The 14,747-nt window shown below is 43.4% G+C and overlaps 1 protein-coding gene across 2 annotated transcripts in view; it reads left to right on the forward strand.

The window, feature by feature from the left end:
• Window positions 1-14,747, forward strand: part of grm8a (glutamate receptor, metabotropic 8a) — a 541,588-nt gene that overhangs the window by 432,970 nt on the left and 93,871 nt on the right. The gene's annotated exons all lie outside the window — the stretch shown is intronic.

Raw genomic sequence — 14,747 nt, forward strand, 5'->3', positions numbered from 1 at the left:
AACAGAACTGTTTCTAATCCGAAGATCTCCTCCAGCATATTCGAAACCAAAGAAATAATCCAGCGTCTCGCCTTCATGCCAAAGGGGATACTTGATCCTACAGGGGTACTCCATCATTTTAATATAGCTGTTCCATAAAGTTGGGGGACTCAATCAATCAATCGAAATGCAGCCCATGTAGGAGATCATGACAGGATGTAGGATATCTTGCAAAGTCCTTCATTGCGCTCACCATCCATCCATCCATCCATGCATTTTCTCCCGCTTATCCGGGGCCAGGTCGCGGGGGGAGCAGTCTGAGCTGGGACGCCCAGACTTCCCTCTCCCCGGACACTTCCCCCAGCTCTTCCGGGGGGATCCCGAGGCGTTCCCAGGCCAGCCAAGTGACATGGTCACCCCAGCATGTCCTGGGTCCCGGGCCTCCTCCCAGTGGGACATGCCTGGAACACCTCCCTAGGGAGGCGTCCAGGGGGCATCCGAAAGAGATGCCTGAGCCACCTCTGCTGACTCCTCTCGATGTGGAGGAGCAGCGACTCTACTCTGAGCTCCTCCCGGGTGACAGAGCTCCTCACCCTATCTCTAAGGGAGCGCCCCGCCACCCTGCAGAGGAAACTCATTTCAGCCGCTTGTATCCGGGACCTCGTTCTTTCGGTCATGACCCAAAGTTCATGACCATAGGTGAGGGTAGGAACGTAGATTGACCGGTAAATCGAGAGCTTCACTTTCGGCTCCTTCTTCACCACGACAGACCGGTACAGCGACCGCATTACTGCAGCCGCTGCACCGATCCGCCTGTCAATCTCACGCTCCATCCTTCCCTCACTCGTGAACAGGATCCCAAGATACTTAAACTCCTCCACTTGAGGCAGGAACTCTCCCCCAACCTGAAGGGAGCAAGCCGCCCTTCACACACTGACACACATAACTGGAATATGAAGCCAAAACTAACTGGATCAAATGTAACAAAAACATGATCCTCGATTTGGACTTTCAGGTGAGAAAGCACTTTTAAAGACATGTATATATAATCATTATATCATTATCTGACATCACAACTAGTTTGGAATCAATTGTGGTCCATCATGCATCTTAGACAAGATAGCCGAGCACCAGCCTCGCATGAGGTCACCCACCACCGGGAGCGCTGTGTTTCTTTGGTCATGTAGCACCAATTTCAGAAATATTTGAGTCTTGCCAGTTTTCCATGTTTCCAGCAGTGAAGTACCCCTTTAAGTGCAGGCTCAAATATGTAAAACAGAATGCGATCACACTATAATGTATGAAAGGCGTGTGCCGTTTCATAGTGCAATAAATGCGCACGCTTAATAAGAGGAATTAAAGTGAAATTTTCCTCTGAAACATGAGGAAAAACATTCTAGACTGTGTTGTGTTCCTCCTTGGGAATAAGTCTGAGAGCGTGTCCTCATGTCCTGATTTCCTTAACATCCTCCTGTGTCTTCATTTTTCTTCCTCTTCACATAACAGAGGACCCTTTAAAATATTCATTAGCAATGTATCACTGTGCTCTGTTCTCCTAACACATCCTACACACACCCTCTCTCTCTCTGCTGGCTTTTCTTTGTCTGTTGCATCCAAAGTGTTATACAATGATGACGATAGCGGCCGACGTCCTGGGTCTGTGTTTGCGATAAGAGCGCCGAGCAGAACTGTTTATACCTCCCGTAACAGAATTAGCTGTCGTGCTGGAACACTGAGCAGATGCCAGAAAGCTTCCGCAACCACCAAAGACGTCTTGCTCGGTCCCCTGGAGGACGCCGCTCACTCCCTCTGTTGTGAGGAGGTGGTCTCTTTCATTTTCCCTCTATTTCTACTAAGTCAAGACAGAAAATTGATGGTTGAAGAGATGTGGGGAAAGACGAGGGAAAGAAACAGAGCGGGGGGGGGGTCTTAGTCTGTCTCTAAAAACATCACTTTCTTTGTTGTGACTTTAAATGACATTCAGAGGAAAGGCTGCAGAGAAAAGCATCACTCACCCTTACAGATCTGATTACAGTATTTCAAAACACAGATGCTCCACTTGAGGTGAACATGTCGTCTTTAACAGCCCGAGAGCTTCAACTGGGCGTATGCGAATTTGTGAAGTCTCATTTTTTGTCCATTATTGTCAAATCAAATGCTCATTTTGCACTCTGAATCAAATCCTCCAACTATCTGTCATCTATCTCTCAGATGGAAAATGAGAAAGCCCAATCATGAAACGTCTAATGAAAACTGAGGAATTGTTCACTTTGAAAATGCACCACAATTCAGGCTTTTATCTGTTCTTTCCCCTATCTCCTCCCTCCTGTCACAGAGGAAGCACGGCGCGTGCGTGTTTGCGCATGCACGTGTGTGTGTGCGTGTGTGTGTGTGTTATGGGGCATCTCGTCCCTAAAGAAGCTGACAGGCGATGTGCCACTCATCTTCGCCATTTCCCCAAAACAGCTGGCCTCCTGCCAGCGCACTCGCTTACGCTCAATCAGCCTCAATCAGCAACATACTTGCTAAAGTGTCTGCAGCCACGACTGTGTGTGTGTGTGTATGTGTGTGCGTGCAGCTGTTTATCTGCTTTTTGTTGTTTCATTATGTGATTGTCTTCAAAAGCCTTCCCCCACCCCGATTCGGCTTCCCGTCGTAGCAAAATCTTTTCATGATCAAACGCTGAGAAGTTCTGTTCCACTTTTTTCACTGTCACTTTTTAATCTCTTTCATTGTGCTTCTATTTTTGGCCTCTGAAGGACCAGTTCTAGTTCTACAACAATGCACGGCAGTGTAGTCGCATTGTTCTCAATGCTGGGACAGATGTGGGACATAGAAATGTTTGATGGACACCTGACTTCTATGAGAGATCAAACTCTTGAGGATCAACTGTATTGTTTTACTGATTGCTTTGTGGTTAGATTAGGAAGAAAACGCAGTCTCATTTAGATAACGGGAAAGTAAATTTCCCTTTTTCTTTGTTGTTTTCTGTCTTTCCTGCCAGATCGATTGTTGTCTTATCAAACCGAGTGGTGAAAGTCGTCAGCAGATAAGGTTTAAGTCACGTCAGCTCCTCCCGAGCAAAGCGGGGATGAAGAGCGGATAGGGTTACTTCAATGACGAGGCAGGTGACGACATGTCTTTTATCTCTAACTGACCACTTTTCCTCCAGTCAGTGAAACATGCAGTTTATTTCTGGCTGTGGAAGTCACCTGATCTGAGTATTCAACCCATCAAGACACACTGTGGATACACTGGGATAAGCTGTAGCTGGTGCCGAGAAAAACAGACTGAGGATGGAGAGATGGTTTCCGCTGTTGCTGTTTAAAGGTGCATATAGTATTTTTGGTTGTACACAATATAAAAACAGAGCCATCTTGTTTTCCCCCAGTCCCATCGAACATCTCTGTATATCGTGTGTAATCTGGTACATGTTTGTTGTTGGTCTTTCAATCCATAGGGGAAAAGCACATAAAGGCGATTTTGATGTTGCTGCTCAGAGATTCTTCCTCTCGCTGCAGGTTTTAGTGTTTGTTCAGACACGCTCCCACCTTTCTGTTTTTCCCAAGCGTATCTGGGCATTCATTAAAAATAGGAAGTTCCAGCCAAGCAATCTGGCTAGGCGAAGGTTTTTCTGGCTGTGCTTTATGAATGGTTGCTAGGTAACCAGCAAGTTAAGTTAGCATCTCTCTAACTTTCTCCTATTTTCCCTTTTCTGTTGTCCATCTCGCATTGAAAAAGAGCAGCCATTCAGGAGCCATGCATTAGTAAGCCGTGTGTAAAAGGAATGCTAGCTTTTAGAATATGAGGGGTGCAAGCGCCCAGTCACAGCAACACTGCTCAGCGGTCTTTTAATATTAAAGCTGCACCAATCAACACTTTTATATCAACAGCAGAATGAATGAATATGTGCCGTGTTGCTCCCAGTGACAAATCCACAGAAAATGATCAGCCAGTTCTGCAGTTTCCCTCACATCTATGCAGTGTTTTAGCCTCTTTCAGCTCACTGTTTTGGTTTTTGTTAGTTGTCAGCCCTTGAACTTAGCGGAACATTTAGCTGAGGGCTACTTCCCTCTGGAGCTGGCGGCGACAAAAACAGAGCTAAAAGGAGAAGGATTATTGGATTCACATCTGTAAGGGGGCAGAAATATGACTGCAGATGAATGCTAATGTTGCTCTGTGTCTGCTGGATGTGTAAATAGTTAACTGATGAGGTCAGATCAGGTCAGATGAGGTGAAACATTATTGATCCCACACTGGGGAAATTAACTTGTTACAGCAGAAACAAAGGGAAAAAAAAGATTGAGTGATGAAAAATGAAATGAAACAAGAGTAAATAAAATGAAATTAATATAATAAAAAATATATACATCTTGCACTGATACAGATATGCCCATGGTGGATAAGTGCACAGGTTAATTGGACTCGTAAAAGTAACAGTGTGCAGCGTTATACTAGAAAGTCTAAAAAGATATAAATGCATTGGAAAAATTAGATTAGGTTGTGCAAGGTATAAGCAGGAATTGCACAGGACAGTTGCACAATATAAATATATAAGATATAAAAGATATATACAAGGATATGTTTAACTGGTGGTGGGCGTTGGGGACAGAGACAACTGTGCACTTGCACACTGTCTGCTACTGAAGGAGCTGCCAGGGGCCTCACAGTGTCATGCAGGGGGTGATAGGTGTTATCCATGATTGACGTCAGCTTTTCTAACGCCTCCAATGCCTCTGTGGAATCTAGAGGGCAGTCGTTGGCTAACATCTATGCCATAACAACTTTCCAAGATGATAATGTGTCAGCGTCATGTAGTGAGGCTACAGCGTGGCAGCGTCCTCCTTTCATGTCGCTCAGCAAAGCACTTGCAGACATGCATTCAAATGACAAGCAGATAAAACACATGCCAACACATGTAGACAGTTAAGGAGCAACAGGCACATATGTGTGCACACAGACACACACGCGCAAACCAATATCACATTTTGGTATTTACTTTGTGAGACATTCATTTTGAAGACTGCATTATATTGCACAGATATATTGAGAACGTCCATTGGGAACTGCTCAATAGCATCCTTCATTCCCTGTTTCTGTCTCATCTTCGCTCTCTTTCTATACCTTTCTCTGTCCTGTCTCTCCATCAATTCTTGTCTCCTCTTCTCTGAGCTCCATCCTGCCCTCTCATACATTTTAATGGCAGCGGTTTGATCCGGCTGGTCAAGAAAATAAATAAAAAACATTCAAACGCGTCCGCTTGTGTTGAATAAATGCATAATTTAGCAACACAAGTCAACTGCTGTTCAGTGTTGTGGAAAAGACGAGATAAATATTTCACTTTCTGAAGAGTGGGAAGAATGGGATTTACAGCAGTCAGAGATGAGATGCTGAGTCGTGTGTGGCTGCCGACTCTAATAACTGTTTCTGTTAGACTCTTTATTGAGTCTTGGCCTTTTTAAAAGACCAGTGTTGGATGGCACTTCATCATAGGTTTCATGCTTACAATTCGAACTGGCAGATGCAAGAAAATCGTTTTGAAAAATAAAAAATGTAGGATGGTATGGTGAATGAAAATGATGCCATTCAGTCAGTAACTGCGCCATCAAGATGTCTCCCGATCAGATAACCAAGTTCTTGTCCAAGTTCTTTTCATATATCAGATAAGGTAGGAGTTTATTGATCCCACACTGGGGAAATGTACTCGTTACAGCCAGCAAGTTACAAAAAGCAAGCACAGTGGCATAAAGAGGTCAAAATAAAAATATAGGTATACAAGATATGTATACAAGATACAGAATAGAAAAGACAATAGTAAATGCCAAAGAATCCTACTGCCATAAAAAAGCACTGTTGCTCACAGTCCTGAGAAAACTAACTACTGACATGACATGTATTGTAATACTAATGCACTTGAGAAATACTAGGTCTATGTATATGCATAATGTATAGAGTTTATCAGCTCCTCACCTTCACCTGAAGATGGGCCCAGCGCAGAAAATGAGCATAACAATACTGCAAACATGCCGATTGTGAGCATGTTAAGATGCTGATATTAGCGTTTAGCTCAAAGCACACAAAGCCTAAGCATAGCCTGACAGACCTGATGGCATTGCTCTAGAAATGTAGAGATCTCCATCATGTTTCCTGACATAGTTGGTCTGAAGCAGGTTGCTATAACTCTGCTCAGCAGAAAAGCACTGTGTGTGTGTTCAGTTGATTAGTTTTATGCGCATGACAACACTGCATTTCGAATATGGATACTGTGTATTTGCCTTTTTTTTCCTAAAATGCACATCTCACATTGCAAAAAAAAAAAGTCACAGCATTAACTTGCACATCCGCGCATTCATTCTCAATTTATGAAACACGTCATGCAAAAGCAAGCATTCAAGACACCTTGAAGACCTTCATTCTTAAGTGTGCAGCGCGGCAGCACCCTTACACAGATGAGCACACGCACAAAGGCACAAGGGATTAGGTCGCACACTGTCGCTTGCTGCTGATCATGTTTATGTAGAAGACAGGACCAGTCGAGATGTGACTCAGTGGGTCGAAACCTCATCTCCTGCTCATTTCCAGTCTCTGTGAGTCGACATGTCAGCTGGATGTAAGTTAACGCAGGCGAGAGCGAGGGCGCGCCGTGTCACTCTGCGCAGAGTGTCGTTTGATTGTCTCCTTTGTTCAGCCAAAGACAATCTTCCTGTGCTTCCAAAACGGTCCTGAACTGAAAAATGCACTTCAAAGTGTGATATCAGACACTCTTCCTTACATTTCTTGTCATTTGCCATTTAAAACTGCTAAAGCATTTTTTTTTAATCACTTTTATGTGCATTTTCAGTGGATGATTTATCGAGGGGGAGGGAAAATGTTGAGTTTTGAACATTTAAGATATTCATAGTTCATTTTTATGAATTTTAGCCTTGATCCACGAAGGCTTTGGCAGTGAATAGACTCAGACTGTCATGTCAGAAGAGCACCAGCTGAAAAGCTAAAGAAAGCCTCTGCTAGTCATTAATACAAAATAGCATTGATGGTCAAAATCACCATACTTTCATGTGCACAGCCACCTACTCTCCCAGCGCACCTGATTACTCTTGTTGCTATGGATACCATTCAGCACTATAACCACCTCATCTCCTGACAATTAAGGATATATTCAAGTTACCTTGAGTCAAAGCAGACTGCATGGCGATTCAGTATCTACTGTGGTGCTTTTCAATGGCTCCCAAGAGCCAAAGGTACAAAAATCTAAGGTTGTAGGTGGGTAGGTTACGTTTGATTGATTATTCCTCTTTGTTTAAGATATGTACAGAAGAAAAACTTTGATATGCATGAAAATGTGCATTCAATCCTTGTTGTCTCCTGAGCTACATGATGTTTTTTTTTCCAAGGATTCATATTCATCTGTCACACACACAAGTAATATCTGCATGTGTGCAAAAGGTAAGACATACATATGTCACACATGGCAGGTTGTGCAAAGGTTTTCTGAAGACAACGTGCTGGACTGGGTCAGAGGATGGAACTCATCATCTGATGGCCTGAGGAAAAAAGCTTTTTCTTCGTCTCTCTGTGTGGGACTTACGGATATACAGAAAGTGTTTTGCCTGGGCATGGAAGCTGGAAAGTCTACTGCTGGATGGTAAGCACGCTCTATAATCCTACTAGCTCTGGCTCTGTGCCTTCCAGGTGTGTGTCCAGCACAGTGGGACCTACAGATCCGTCAGTAAGCTCAGCCAAGCGACCCACTCGCTGTTGGTCCTGAGGAGAGCAGTTCCCATACTATTATATGGTGACGCCCCCTCTCAGGATGCTTTCCACAACAGCAGGGTAAAAGGTCTTTGGCACCCCCGGAGGAACTCTGAATCTCTTAAAACTGTCCGACTCCTTGGTTTTGCTGACATTTAGTAAGCAGTTGTTGGCTTCACACCTGGATGACAGGTGCATCAGAGTGCAGTAGAATAGGTGAAAAATAATAAGAAGAAGAATAATAAACACCTCCTGCACACTTTCTAGCTCACTGGTTGTTTATTTCACATTTTTTTCAGGCATGCAGTACATCTGCTGACCCTCAGTGGAGGTTATTTAGACCAAAACACTGAATAAAATGTATATGAAATAACCCAGGGTTACAATGAGGTTACATCATTCAGCATACTTTTGCCCTCCCCAGGAAGCACACGCTGCAGCTTTTAACCTCTATAAACAGATATCTGTATATGAATGCAGAATCTGGCTGCAAGGGACAAGAGTTTGGTATCAGAATGTTCTGGTTTCTGTTCCCAGTCCCAGTCGTTTTGACCAATCACGTTTGAGACTGACCCTAACAGTCAAAATGGGGAGCCAAAAAGGTGACAGTCAAGTTGCTAATCGGACTCTAAACAATTAACGGTGCACTGAGGAGGAAGACTTGGCCCGGATATGCGTTATCCATATCACCAGGAACCCGGAAACATTGGTCATGGCCAGTGGGTTCCAAGATAGCAAAGTTTTCAACTCTTCCGTGTTCAAGCAGCAGAGGATTTTAAAAAGAACTGAAATCACTGCATTGCTAATGTTTTCTTTTTGACTCATATGTCCTCAATGGCTTCCACGAGACATACAGCCTTTTCGCTGTTGTCAGTGTGAAAATAATATTGCTGACTATTTTTCTCAGACTGCAAAGACTCGTTGCTTGATGACAGAATTCGTGAACCTTAGGGAAAGCAGTGGGTTATTGTAGCTTCTGCTTGCCTTGTCATGCATTTCTAGGTCACTGGGAGAAGTGAATGCTTGGCTGAGCTTGAGACGTGCTCAATGAAGGATCTCCGCATCACCATTCCCGTGTGTGCGTGTGGATGTATGTGCATGCATGTGTGAGCGCAGTGAAGCAAAGCATCTCCACCCCAAACCCAAAAGGCACATACAAAAATCTCTCCAATACACATTTGACTCGTCAGCTTTCGCGTCTCAGGCTCAATGCACACATGCCCACACACACCGCCTATCAGCCTTCAGTGCAACAAAACGTGGTCTTTCTTTGCCTGCCATCTCTTTCTATTGCAGAGCTTAGAGCTTAACTTTGTTTAAGCACTGAGGCTGACAGGGATCTGTTTTACTTCAAAGGTCTTTTCCCTCCTCCACCTGGGCCGAGGCTGAACTGCAGGTCAGCACATCAGGTGGGGCCCGTTAGAGCAAGGGCATGGTGGACGGCGACTGAGAGTCAAATGAGATCTAAAGATCGACTTGCATGTCATTGCTTATAATAATAATAAGCTTATAAAGGGTACATGTTCATGTTGGCTGGTGTAAATCATCTCTATTCGTTGCTGTGTCTGCTGTGTCTGATCATTTTCTGTCAACACAACTGGATCCATGAAAGTGAGGCAGCTAATGCTAGCTAGCCCCCTTCCTGTGTGTAATACAGGAAGAGTGCAGCACTGGGTGTGCACTAAAGTAACAGGTTCCTATTTCAGGGAGTCATTCTTATCATTGCTGGTGGTCCGGCACTGCCGTGTCATCAGCAAACTTGACAATTCATCATTGCATTGTTTTCTGTTGAGTTTCTGTGTCATCATACATTCATTATGTATGCAGTAGATTGCACCGACTTTACTCATGTGAATCTCAAAATCCTATTTTCCTGAAGCAAGAAAGTGCTTAAGACTTTCAAACAAGTAAAAACATATTTTTACAAATTGTTGCGATTCATTATTTATAGAATGAACATTTGCCTACTTCAGTTTAAGATGTTTAAACATGTCTCAGTCCTCCAACAAGGCACAATAGCGCATAAATTCAAATGATGGAGGGCCAGTAAGTAAGCAAGTTAAGCATGCAACCCTTCAGCATTCGATAATGACTTGGCTCACAGCAAAGACACTTTGAGATATTTGAATTTGTGCTCAGCCGAGATTTGATTGATTCTTATGATGGAGTTTCAAAAAGAGGTGGAATGAGCTACTGAATTACAAAAACACTGAACTAACAAACGGGCCACAGCACAATCATTTCAGATCATTTAAGGAAACAGCGACTTGTATATTTATGTCTAAGGCTTGTTGTTTTTGGTTAAAGACCCAAAGATTCTGGATTACACTGGATTATAACTGATTTTCACCTTCATTTTATGTCTTTCCAAATAAAACAGTATCTCCTCCTGCCAAAGCACAATGTTCACTTCACAATCTTTAACTGAGGTCCTCCTGTGACAAGCGCAGTTCAGAAAATTCTTCCAATTATAGAAAGTGAAGAGGAAAATGCAAATGAGCTGCTGATTATGCACCAGAGTTGCTCAAAATAAGTCAAAGTATAGAAGTGAGTGAATGTTGTGCCGCCAATATTTAAACACCTGCATTTTTGACTATCAGTTTGTTTCCTGTTCTGCTGTTTTCCACGGGATTTTAAAAATCATTAATTAAAAACAACAATTTTGTGCAAGCAGAATTTAAATAAACTGGTTTGAAATCTTCATTCCTTCAGCAGATTATCCTTGTTTGGCTGAGAGGGTATGCACTATGAGAGCTTTGTCTGGTTTAGCTCCAATTAGGTTGTCCTATTTGAGATTAAGAGATCAGAGGAGAAACTCCTCCCAGTATCCCCAGGTTTTATGTTACAGGCTCACCAGGTTGTGCACAAAGCCTCTCAAGACAAAAGTGGAAGATTCCCTAAAAGCCTCTTATGTAAGTGCCAGTCAAGTCTGACTGCAGAAACCCTGAATCAACAATTTCTGCTCATGTCTGTTGGTTTCAATACATGCTAATGTTAGCAACTGCTGCATTTAAGTTAGGGTCCTACATGTTGCTCCAGTGGCGTGGTTTAATGACACACCTGAGTGGAGCTGAGCCATCCTTAATGTTACGAGTTACACCCGTGCTTTCCCTGCTACGACAACTCCCGGTGCTGTGAAGCAGGCCTTTTGGCAGCATGGCTGCACCTGATGAGACATCAGCGCACCACCTGCCACTGTTTGATAATCTTATTACTTATGAGCCAGTAACCACTTCATCTTCAACATAAAACTGATTACTGTAATCAGCTAGCATCTTTTTTTCTAAAACAGCATCAGTAGAGAAGAAGAACAGCCTCTGCGAGTTGAAATTAAATAGGCAGCTTGGCCTATCTGTGTCAATGTACCACTGCAAGCTATAGTATCATGTCAGCAAAAGATGTGATGTGGCTATAAAGAGCGTCTCGAACAGGTTGCAGTGTGGCTCCAAGAAGTTCAAAAAAAAGTTGTTTACCTCATTATCTCTACATTTAACTACTTCACACCAACAGGCGCATTAGCAGCTAGCAGATGTTGCCTTCCAGTGCTGTCAGACACCATTAGAGGAAACTCCATGGGGAAATCAATGACTGCATTAACCATACTTAAAGATAAATAAAATGCACTGTGTGGAGGGGATCATATAGAGTGTGTGGGAGGGATGCTGCATCAGAATGTCCACCCTATCAGTCACCACCACTAGCATCTGGTTAAGATCAGCACATCAGACACTGACAGTATCATCATTGCTTGCACAGAATACAAAGCTCAGCACTTTAAAGATATACTGAGATACAAATACACTGACGGCTTTGTCATTGCTGACTTGGAGTGTTTTTCAGTGTCTGGAGAGCAGTACTGATGTTTGCTCCAGCTGTTTTCTGACACACTGATTATTTTCTGCAGCATCCACTGTGCATCATAACTGCATTGCTGGCGAGGAGGGGAACTCGCAGGCATGCGCAGTAATAAAGTAAACACGCACGCATACAAGCAGTGTGATTACAAAGCACAATGCGCGCGCGCACACACACACACACACACACACACACACACACACACACACACACACACACACACACACACACACACACACACACACACACACACACACACACACACACACACACTAAATCATGAAGAGTCCCAGGAGTTTCACTGTCAGACTACACATACTCATCTCTGAAAGGTAATTACTTTACTCACCACAGTCATCTTAGCCTTTGAGCCTTAATATAAAACTTCACACGGTGACAAACTACTGTATTTATTGTTTCAGGCACCGAAGCTAAGTCATATAGAGAGCTATATGTGGGAGATTGTGCATCATACTGTGTTGCAAATAATAAATCACCTTAATGTTCTAATGTGCAGATGCTCTATCATCCTCCGTGCATGCAAAGCATTCTGCTATTCTGTCACTATTAAATCAATGTCTTTCAGAGAAAACATCATTTCTACTGTTTTGACTACAGCTGGAGAAAAAAAAAACCTTTAGCTTTAACAGTAAAGATGTGCACAGAAAGCTCAGAGTGCATCTGATTAAATTCAATTCAGTGCATCTGAGGAATATAAGGACTGCTGTGAAAGCAATGTGTGACAGTGTATGAGTCTATAACGTCTTGTAGCAGCTTTAATTGCTCATGTAGTGTGTACAGAAGCTGAATACACACAGTGGGGTATTACCTGTTTTAACAATTCTCCCCAGGAAGTGTCCATTGCCATTCAAATCTAGAGTTTAACATGGTTAGATCAAGTAAAAATAAGGCTGCTGCTGCTGCTTCGGATGATAGGCATTATTGCAAGAAAAAGAGAACTCTTGTTTTAATGGAAAAACAACATGGGAGGTATTTCTCATTTGTTTTGACTGTCGAGTGGAGTCAAATAACAAGGTTGTTCTGATCTCGTCTGATAAGGGCAGTTCAGAGCAAATAACTGCTCCTCCAAGATAATAGGATGCAAAGAGAGAAGAAAAATGAAAGAGGTGTTTGAATGTCAGTCTGACTTTTTTGTCTGCAAGCTTTGTTTCAAATGAAGTGAGCAGTGCAGACCTCGTGCACATAACAACAAAATAGACTCTTCAACTATGATTTAGAGACGAGAAAAACTCCAGGCGTGATTGCATGTTTGACTTTAAACTTCGCTGAGTCTTGCGACAGTGTATTTCTGCAACAGTGGTTAATGTGCAAAAACTAGAGCGTGGCATTGGCAAACAAATTAAGGTCAGGATCAGGCTTTGGTACGGGGTCAGGGTTAGGTGGTGAAGGTTTGGTAACTACAATGCTTAGGTAAGGGGTGAAGAAAGACTGTGGTTATGGCTAAAAACACAAACTGACCTGTCATCCAATAGCAAGCTCTCTGGCTTCTGTGCTGATACTCAGACTAATGACCTTGTTTACATACGTAATGGGGGAACTTTTCACATCTTTTGGTGACCTGCTTGTGCACACTGCAGCAACAGCTGGGACTCTATTTGGCTGTGAGAACACAGCAACACTGAGTTGGCTAACCCTAACACTTACCCTGTACTATACTTGTGAGGACCCTCCTTTCCGTTGCCCCTTACCCTAACCTTTACTATCATAACCAAATCCCTAATCCTAACCTAACCCTTAAGACCAAGTCTTAAGCTTCAAACACCCATTTGAAGGTCTGAAAGTGAGGACAAAAAAAAAAAAAAATGTTGTCACTCCCAAGGTCTAAAACCCAAATTGGTTCTCACAAAGATGGCTGCACAAAAACACACACACACACACATACATATATATGCCTTCTCCTGTTCTAGCTCAGTTGTTCCTGCCTGCCATGACAGAGGGGATTTAGGGAGCGTATGCATTGATGTCTTTCACACACACACACACACACACACACACACACACACACACACACACACACACACACACACACACACACACACACACACACACACACACACACACACACACACACACACACACACACACACACACACACACACCAATGCAGTGGATTCAAACTCTGCACCAAGATGACTGAGAAGGAGTGTGTGCTTCCTGATGCTTTTCATTTTTCATTTCTTTTTCCGGCCTCTATTGCTTTACCTTCATTGGTTTAGAGGAAACAGAGCGGAACAGGTAACGTTAATAACACTCGTGACAGATTGCAGGTTGATTAACAGATATTTGTGTGTGCAGGACGGCCACAGACGGACACCTGCTGCTGACGACTTGATGGACCCTCTCTAACGAGCTCCACTTATCGCCATGGCAACCCCACTACACACACACATGCAGTGAACCCTGCAGACTGATCATTAGAGTCTAGTGATCTTTCTCCTCTGTGTCCTCTTCTACCCCCATCGCCCTTCCTTTGAGATCCAAGCAAATTGCATCCCTCCCTCTGTCGTGCCCCTCCTCTCTACCTCCCCCTCCATTCTTCCTTCCCTTCATCAGCCCTCCTCCGTTTGTTTATAATGGCCCCTCTGTCGCCTCCCTTCCATTTCTCATTTTATCCACATTCATATCGTTCACTGCCCCTGTACTCATATCCTTTTTAACTACCTTTCCCTTTCATCTGTCTATCACCTCCTCATTTTCTAGCACTACCTCAATCCATCCATCCGCCTCCCCTCATCCCCTGCTTCCTCTTGTAATCCATCCATCCTTCCCTTTCTGTGCCTCTTGTTCCCCTTCCACCCCTCCACCTATCCATCTCCACCAATGATTACCCAGTTGGAGGTTTTAATTAGAGAGAGAGGAGGAGGAGTGGTCTGGTGCAGCAGAGCCCTAATTGAAACCCCAATTAGTCTCCTCTGGTTGTCAGTATGCCAAGGGAGTCACCACCACTCTGCCGAAAATCTGATTTTCATCAAGGGGTGAATTTTCTGAAGTGATTACTTTGAATTTTAATAAAACGTATTACGGCGGTAAATCAAAAACGCATGCAAGAAACATTCTCCCTCATTGCTAACGTTTATAATTGTCTCAAGCAATCTGCCTCAGTCTGCTCTGGAAATTAACGTCAGGAAGCTGTGGCAATC

The sequence above is a fragment of the Chaetodon trifascialis genome, chromosome 22, assembly GCF_039877785.1.
Source record: "Chaetodon trifascialis isolate fChaTrf1 chromosome 22, fChaTrf1.hap1, whole genome shotgun sequence".
Taxonomy (NCBI): Eukaryota; Metazoa; Chordata; class Actinopteri; order Chaetodontiformes; family Chaetodontidae; genus Chaetodon; species Chaetodon trifascialis.